Raw genomic sequence first — 8673 nt, 5'->3', positions numbered from 1 at the left:
ATATTAACCCCTTGGAAGATATGTGATTTGCAAATATCTTCTCCCATTTAAGTCATCTTTTCATTTGGGGAGGGTTTTCTTTGATGTGAAGAAGTTTTTAGTTTGAAGTAGTCCCATTTGTTTATTTTTTCTTTTGTTTCCCTTGTCTGGTGAGACATTGTATTCAAAAAGATACTGCTAAGAGCCAAGTCAAAGAGCATACTGCTTATGTTTTCTTCTAGGAGTTGTATCATTTCAGGTCTTAAATTCAAGTCTTTAGTCCATTTTGAGTTATTTTTTTGTGTACAGTTTAAGATTATGGCCTACTTTCATTCTTTTGCATGTGGCTGTCCAGTTTTCCCAGCACCATTTATTGAAGAGACTTTTCTTTCTCCACTCTATGTTCTTGGCTCCCATGCCCTGTGGAAATTTAGCTGCCCATAGACAGGTGGGTTTATTTCTGGGCTGTTGACTCTATTTTATTGATCTACATGTCTGTTTTTGTGCCAGTACCATACTGTTTGATAAATGTAGCTTTGTAGTATATTTTGAAATCAGGGTATATGATACCACCAGCTTTGTTCCTTTTTGTCAGGATTGTTTTGGCTAGTTGAAGCTTTTGTAGTTCCATGTAAATTTTAAGATTCTTTGTTCTTTTTCTATGAACAATGTCGTTGGGGCTTTCATAAGGATTGTATTGAATCTGTAGATTGCTTTAGGAAGTATGAAAATTTTAGCTATGTCAATCCAGAAGCATGGAATATTTTTCCATTTCTTTGTGTTGTCTTCCATTGCTTTCAACAATGTCTTATGGTTTTCAGTGTACAGCACTTTCACCTCTCCGGTGAAATTTATTTCTAGGGGTTTTACGCTTTTTTTGCAGTTGTAAATGGGATTATATTCTTAATTTCTCTTTATGCTATTTTGTTGTTAGTGTATAGAAACACAATAGATTTTTGTATGTTGATTTTGTACCCTGTAACTTTATTCTGTTCATTTATTATTTCTATTAATTTTTGGTGGATTCTTTAAGGCTTTCCTATATAGAATCATGACATCTGCAAATAATGATAGTTTAACTTCTTCCTTTCAAATTTGGATCTGTTTTGTGTATTGTCTTTCCTAATTGCTCTGGCTGGAACTTCCAGTACTATGTTAAATAAGAGAGGTGAAAGTGAGCATCCTTGTCTGGTTCCTGTTCTTCAAGGGATGGCTTTCAGTTTTTCACCATTTAGTATGATAGTAGCCATGAGTTTGTCATATATGGCCTCTATTATGTTGAAGGACTTTTTTTCTAGACTTATTTTATTCAGAGTTTTAATCCTAAATGGATGCCATATCTTGTGGAATGCTTTCTCTCCATCTCTTGAGGTGATCATTTGATTTTTTCTTCATTTTTTTAATGTGGTGTATCCTGTTGATTGATTTCCATAAGTTGAACCATCCTTGCACCCTTGGAATAAATCACACTTGATCATGATATATGATCGTTTTAATGTATTGTTGTATTTGATTTACCAGTATTTTGTTGAGGACTTTGGCATCTATGTTCATCAGCGATATTGGATTGTAGTTTTCTTTTGTTATGTTGTCCTTCTCTTGCTTTGCTATCAGGATAACATTGGCCTTGTAGAATGAGTGAGGAAGTTTCCAATCCTCTTAACGTTTTTGGAAGAATTTTAGAGTGCTAGGTGTTCACACTTCTTTGATAGCATTCACCAGGGAAGCTGTCCGTTTCTGGGCTTTAGTGGTTTAGGAGATTTTCGATCAGTCTTTCTACCTCCTTATCAGTGATCAGTCTATTCAGATTCTTTATTTCTTCTTGATTCAGTTTTGAAAGCTTGCATGGTTCAAAGAATTTATGCATTTCTTCTAGAGTCTCCAATTTGTTGGCAGAAAGCTTTTAGCAGTTGTTATAATCTTTTGCATTTCTGTGGTCTTTGTTATAATTTCTCTGTAGTCAATGCCCAGCATCTGACCCTGAGAACCTCGGACTGTGGAAATGTAGAGTATGAGCTTTACCACTACACCACTAGGTTGCTCCCCACAATAGCCTTTTAAGTGGCTTACTATGCCACCAGGTTGCCCCCCATAAAAGCTTTTTAACTGGCTCATCCATTGCCTTTCCTAAATATTTCCCTTTACCACTGAGATTTTTTTTCATATATTTTCTTATTTATAGTGATTCCTTTCCTTAAAGAAGATACTTTAACATTTCTTGTAAGGTTGATTTAGTCGTGATGGTATCCTGTAGCCTTTGCTTTTCTGAGAAAATCTTTATCTCTTCTTCAATTCTGAATGATAACCTGGCTGTGTAGAATTTTCTTGCTTGTAAGTGTTTTCCCTCAGCACTTTAAATAAATCCTGCCATATCCTTGTAGCCTGAAAATTTTCAGCTGAAAAGTCAACTTGTAGTCCATGGTAGTTTCCTTGTATGTGGCTTCTTGTTTGTCTCTTGTTGCTTTTAAAATCCGTTCTTTAGTTTTTGCCATTTTAAGTATGATATGTCTTACTGTGCATCTCCAAGGGGTCATCTTATTTGGGACTCTTTGTGCTTCCTGGACCTGTATGTCCATTTCCTTCCTCTGGTTCAGGAAGTTTTCAGCCATTAATTCTTCAAATAAGTTTTCTATCTCTTTCTCTCTCTCTTCTCCTTATGGGACTCATGTAATTCAAATGTTCTATGCTTTATGTTGAGCCACAGATCCTTAAGCTATTCTTATTTTTTAAAATTCTTCTTTCTTTTTTCTATCTGCTTAGGTGATTTCCACTATTTCATCTTTCAGATTGCTGATTCATTCTTCTGTGCATCTAATCTGCTATGGATTTTTTCTAGTGTATTTTTCCTTTCAGTTATTGTATTCTTCAGCTCTAATTGGTTCTTTCTTGTATTTTTTAACTGTGTGTTGAAGTTCTCACTGTGCTCCTCAATTCATCTCCTGAGTTTAGTGACCATTTTTGTCATCATTCTTTTGAACTCTTTATCAAGTAAATTAACTATATCCATTTATTTAGGGTATATTTTCCCTGGAGATTTAGCTTGTTCTTTTTTTGGGATATAAATCTTTGTCTCTTCATTTTGTTTGCATTTCTATGATTATGTCTATACATCAGGTGAAACAGCTCCCTCTCCTAGGCCTGAAGGAGTGACCCTGAATTGGAGTATCCCCTCTATAGACTGCATGTGCCAGATGAATTTGGTAGGCAGGCTGGAGCTGGCAGGGTCACAGGTCAATGAATTCTTGAAGCGTGATAAGTCTGGGCTGCCTTCATATGCCAGCTGGAGCTGGAGTGGGCACAGGCTGGGAGAGTCTTAGATCACTGCACCTGGGCCACCTTGGCAGAATGGCTGTTGTATGATTATGTGTGGCTGAGTGTTTCCTGGGGGAAGCCATACTGGTCAACTTTTGGGGGATACCTGGAATCTTTAGAGGCACCCTGACCAGGGCTGCACCTGGGGATGGCTGTAGCCAGAGTGGGCAGGGGCCAGGTGGTTCCCAGTGTTCATCATGTGGGAACCACCGCTGAGGAATGGTTGAATCAAAGCAGGTATGAGATGGGTGGTTCCCAGATCCTGTCTGGCCCAGCCCACCTTATGGGAGGGCTGGAGCCAGAATGGGCACTGAGGTAGTGAGCTCAGCGCTCACCTTCCTAAGACTACCTTTAGGGATAAGCTGAAACTGGTGTGGACCAGGATCCCGTGGCTGGCTGGGACAGCCTTAACAAGCTGGCTAGAACATCTGGATCCCACTCCCTCCTGTGTTACCTAGTGGAGAGAGATGGAAAAAAAATGGCACTTGCTGGCATCTCCCAGTCCAGAGAGAGTTCCAGCAGCTCCCTGCCTGCTTTGCAGATGCTCTGGGGCTGGTAAATTGCATTTCCTTCCCATGTAGTCTAGGTTCTCTCTAAACTAGTGTTTTTTGGGTGTTTTTTTTTTTTTGCCGTTCGCCAGGGCAGGCAAGCCTACAACTGTTCTGTGAGATCCCTCCCTGCTGCCAGTCACCACATCAGAACTGAGGATCCCCTCAATGCTATGTCTCCATCTCTAATATCCTTTTCTATGTCTTTCCTCTGTGTGCTGTGCAGCAGCTATTCAGTCAGACCCCAGTTCTTCTTCAGCAGGAATTGCTCTACACGTAGGTGTAGACTCAGTGTGTCTGTGGGAGGAGGTCAGTGCAGGATCTTCCTATGCTACCGTCTTTGATTACTCCTGTGGTCATATCTTAAATCATCATAAACATAACCTTTTGAAGTAAGCCAGCAAGGGTCAGTAAGCTACTATAAGATTCATTAAATATCGACAGTGAAAACAGTAAAATCATTAAGAATTTTGTTAGATTTTTACAATTGAAATTTTTAATAAATTTTGCATAATATTTATTCTAAATATTTGAAACATAAAATAGGTGTCCTAAATAGGTGTACAATTTGATAAAATAGTACACCAGGTTCCTGGTCAATTCAAGTATTCTGAATGAACTAATTAACTGATAACAGTATTAGAATCTTTGAATTTTCTCAAATCAATATATTCATTTAATTAACTTTTTAAGCATCATAATTAATACTTGAAAACAGTATTGTGAAAAGTCAGCAATGAAGACAAATATAGAGTAAACATTTAAATTGTTATCATTGGAAATTCTTATTTTTGCAAATGATTTCTGTAGGTGTATACAGATTTACATACACATAATTTTATTTCCAAACAAAAGCATAATGCTCATTTCTTTAAACTTGGAACTAGTTTTTTATTTAACAATGTGATGTGGAGAGCATTCAACAATAATGCTTGTAATCTACCTGTTCTCTGTAATTTCCTTATAGCATATAACTATCATTGGAGGTGAGTGTGTTCATTGATGGATAGTTATTTAAGTGCCTGAGGGAACTTCCCGCACTTAATAGGTGGATGTGCATGTATTTCTGCAGACAGTTTCCTAGATGTAGAATCACAGAGTTGAACAGTACATTTAAATTTTATTAGAAAAGGTTATTCTGCATTATATTTCCTAAAAAATAATTTTCTCACATCCTTATGCTTGATAAATCTTCTCTGAGAAAATAATTTGTTGATTTAACTTATATTTCCTGAAGTGTCAGTGCTTTTGCTGTTTGTTATACGTTGTAGGTCATTTTTACTTCTGTGAATCCCCTGTTCAATCTTCCGTATTTTCATATTGGAGTGTTTGTCTTTTTGCTTGTAAGATTTCTCATCATCCAATTGATACCAATCTTTTTCTTGTTATGTATGTTCTACGATATATTTGAGGAAAAGCAAATTTGACCCATATGCATGATTGAACAATATTATTTACTATGGCACTTTATTTGTTATTTGTTTATTTATTATGCCACTTTATTTTTATTTATTTATTTATTTTTTGAGGGAGATTAGCCCAGAGCTAACATCTGCCGCCAATCCTCCTCTTTTTGCTGAGGAAGACTGGCCCTGAGCTAACATCTGTGCCCATCTTCCTTTACTTTATATGTGAGATGCCTACCACAGCACGGCTTGACAAGTGGTGCCATGTCCCTACCAAGGATTCAAACCGTCAAACCCTGGGCCGCTGAAGCAGAACATGCGAACTTAATCTTTGTGCCACCAGGCTGGCCCCAATAATGCCACTTTCTATTTTTTAAATGTGTCAGTTATGTAGAAGAATCATATGGGAAAATCTCTGATAAGTTTCTTGTATAATTCCTTCAGCATGAAATTTTTAACTTGTTTTGAAAATGAATTCATACCATAGACTGGGGAATATTTGCTTTGAGACTTTGATGTTGGTATCTTGATGAGGTACTACGGATAAATATTTCTCAACTTGGACCACTTTGATCATAAAGTAAATCTCTGATGTGTAGGATTAGAGAATGCTTCTGGTGTTATTTACGTATTTCCCAATATTTACATAATTTTTGTATTCTTTGCATTTTTGTTGATTATGATGTGTCACAGTGTGCCTAGGTTTAAATGAAAATGGTGATTGTATTCATTTCTTTTCAAGCCAAAAGATTTAATGTTTCCACATTAGGTTAATGGGAGAGATGAAACAACAGGCTTCTGAGAAAAGAAATAAGGAATGAGACATGCTGATGTAGTACGATTACGTAGAATAAGAATCATTATTTCAAACTGCCTTCAACAAGCACACTGAATTGCTCACCACATCTATAAGTAGGTATGTGATGCAATGACTTGCTTTGAAATAAGTACACATATGTATGTACACACACATTTGGAGAGCATGAAAATTCAATAATTCCTTTAGAGCACAGGTTTTATATTATCAAACCTACAATTGGGACCTTGCATTCATTATCAAAGGCTAAAATGAGAGGAAAACAACCAGGTGATCTTTTAAAGGATTGCCAGATAAAGAGAATAAGCTATTGAAACCATAATCTTTCATAAAGAGCTCAATGGTATAATAGGAAGCAGCTAGTAGTTATATTACTAAATCCACATGCATTTCACTGGGAAAAGAGTTAAATTGGATGAAGGCAAACATCTTTCCATGTCTTTAGGCAAGGAGTGATGCTGAGGCTGAATGCACAGTAAAAGTCAAGCAGCGTTAGTGGTCTCCCAAAAGGAAATGGAGGGCTGAATCTTTTTACACATTCTAACTATGGAATACTTTTTTTTAGCATAAGAGAAAACTACAAAGTTCTGCATCAAAGTTAAGTTAAAATATTCTGAGTATTTGTACAATAATATTGATATTGTTAATAGACTGCTTAATGTTCTTGTGTCCATATGCATTGTTTGAAACAATCAAGCTCAATAATTTTTTTTGCTATAAGTCTTGAATTTGAATATTAAATTTCGGGATATACTCATAAACTTTTATTTCTTTTTATTTTTCCCCACGATTGTTTCTCTGTGAATGACATATTTCTAACTCTTAAACAGGGAGTAAATTCCTTGAAAACAAATTTTCATCTGAGAAGCTAAATTGTGAAAGGTTGTTTTGTCTCAAGAGCAAAGAACCCTTATATCATACCTTCTTCTTTCTGGAATAGATAGAAAGAGTCTTATCTATGAGACATTGCAGCTTCAGGTGTCAGATACAACTACTCCGTTTTTTCCTTCTTTCCTATTTTAGCAAACTTCCAGCCAAAACACAGACAACATTTTGTGATGACAAATATAGCAGCTGCCACACAGGCCAGAAAGAACCCAGTCACATCCACAGATTGGTACTGGAACCAGTGGAGGTCGTGGGAGGCCGGCCACAGGTGTTTGGTTCCTTTGTGGCGTGTGACAAACTCAATCCAAGAGACTACTTGATCTAGAGAGTTCATTGGCTGATCATGGTGAATTTTTGATAATTTCATAGTATTCTCTTTGTATTTAAGGGAAAAAACACAAAGATGGCAGCCCTGAAAGGCGGTTATGTTAAGTATGAATATCATTCCTATGAAAGGCTTTTGAAATGTGTCGTACCTATGTTCTAAAGTTAATGTCATAAGATTGCATAAGTAATATTTTTATTTGGTCTTTATAGATGGTTTGGCTTTTAAATTGGAATTTTCTGAATGACAAATATTTTAAAAGTGAAGTTAATTGGCATAGTTTCATCTTTCCTAGCAGAGGAAATGATATGATCCATTGTAAGAGCTATATATGAGATGGTGGAAATGCAGTTGTAGGATGGTCCTCACGAAGCCTTTAAAGAGGAATTGTGTCATTGTGGGTGAAGAAGTCCTTGTGCTTCTACCCCTCTCTTCTACCCTCTGCTCTGTAGCTTTCTTCCTACAACCAGAATCATTTTTGAAACAGACATCACATTACGACACTCGCCTGCTCAAAATTTTCATCTGGCTTTCCTCCCATTTAGAATAAATGCCAAATCTGTTCTTTGCCCTACAGGATGCTACGTGTTCATATCTCCGGGAAACTCTTCTATCATTCTGTCCCATGAAGACCCTGTTGTAGGTACCTGGGCTTTCTAGCTCATCCTGGAAGCTACCTAAAGTGTTCTCACCTCCTCACCTTTGTACACTTAGTCTCCTCTGTCTCTCTCCTGGAGCACTCTTCCCTGCAGCACCCCAAGGCTTGCCTCCATGTCCTTACAGTAGAGCTCGTCCCAACTCAGAGAGGCTTTTCTTGGCCATGCTATTATAGCGTCCCCCACATTTCTTTGATTTTTTTCTGTATTTTTCTTTGTTTGTGACTTGATTCCCAGAATTTCTAAATACAGTACATTTTGTAAAATATTCCTAAGTATGAGATACATAAGAAAAATGCACATATCCTAAATATTCAGCTCAAAATTTCAAAATTAGCTAGAAAATTTTTTGAAATGCATACACCAATGTCCCGACTTGCAGATATTGATATAGCATTTCTCAAGCTACATAGAACCACCCCAGTTTCCTGGACCCATGCACTACACCTTTTCCAGAATTAACTACATCTTAACATTAAACACCACAGTTTAGTTTTGTTGTTTACCTATTGGAAGTATAGTATGTACTCATTTGTTTTTGTCTTTCTTTTAGCAGTTTTTGATTGGTTACTTTGCAGTATTATATTTGATTGCATGACAACACCAGAAATTATCTCTTCATTTATTGATTGACAAACATTTGCATTGATATTAATTTATTGACCGTTACTACTAATCCTGTCATAAGCATTCTTGTATATGTCTTTTAGTTTACGTAACTATACATTTCTGTTGTGTAATA

Source organism: Equus asinus, chromosome 3 (genome assembly GCF_041296235.1).
Source record: "Equus asinus isolate D_3611 breed Donkey chromosome 3, EquAss-T2T_v2, whole genome shotgun sequence".
Taxonomy (NCBI): domain Eukaryota; kingdom Metazoa; phylum Chordata; class Mammalia; order Perissodactyla; family Equidae; genus Equus; species Equus asinus.
Note: the sequence above shows the minus strand (reverse complement) of the source record.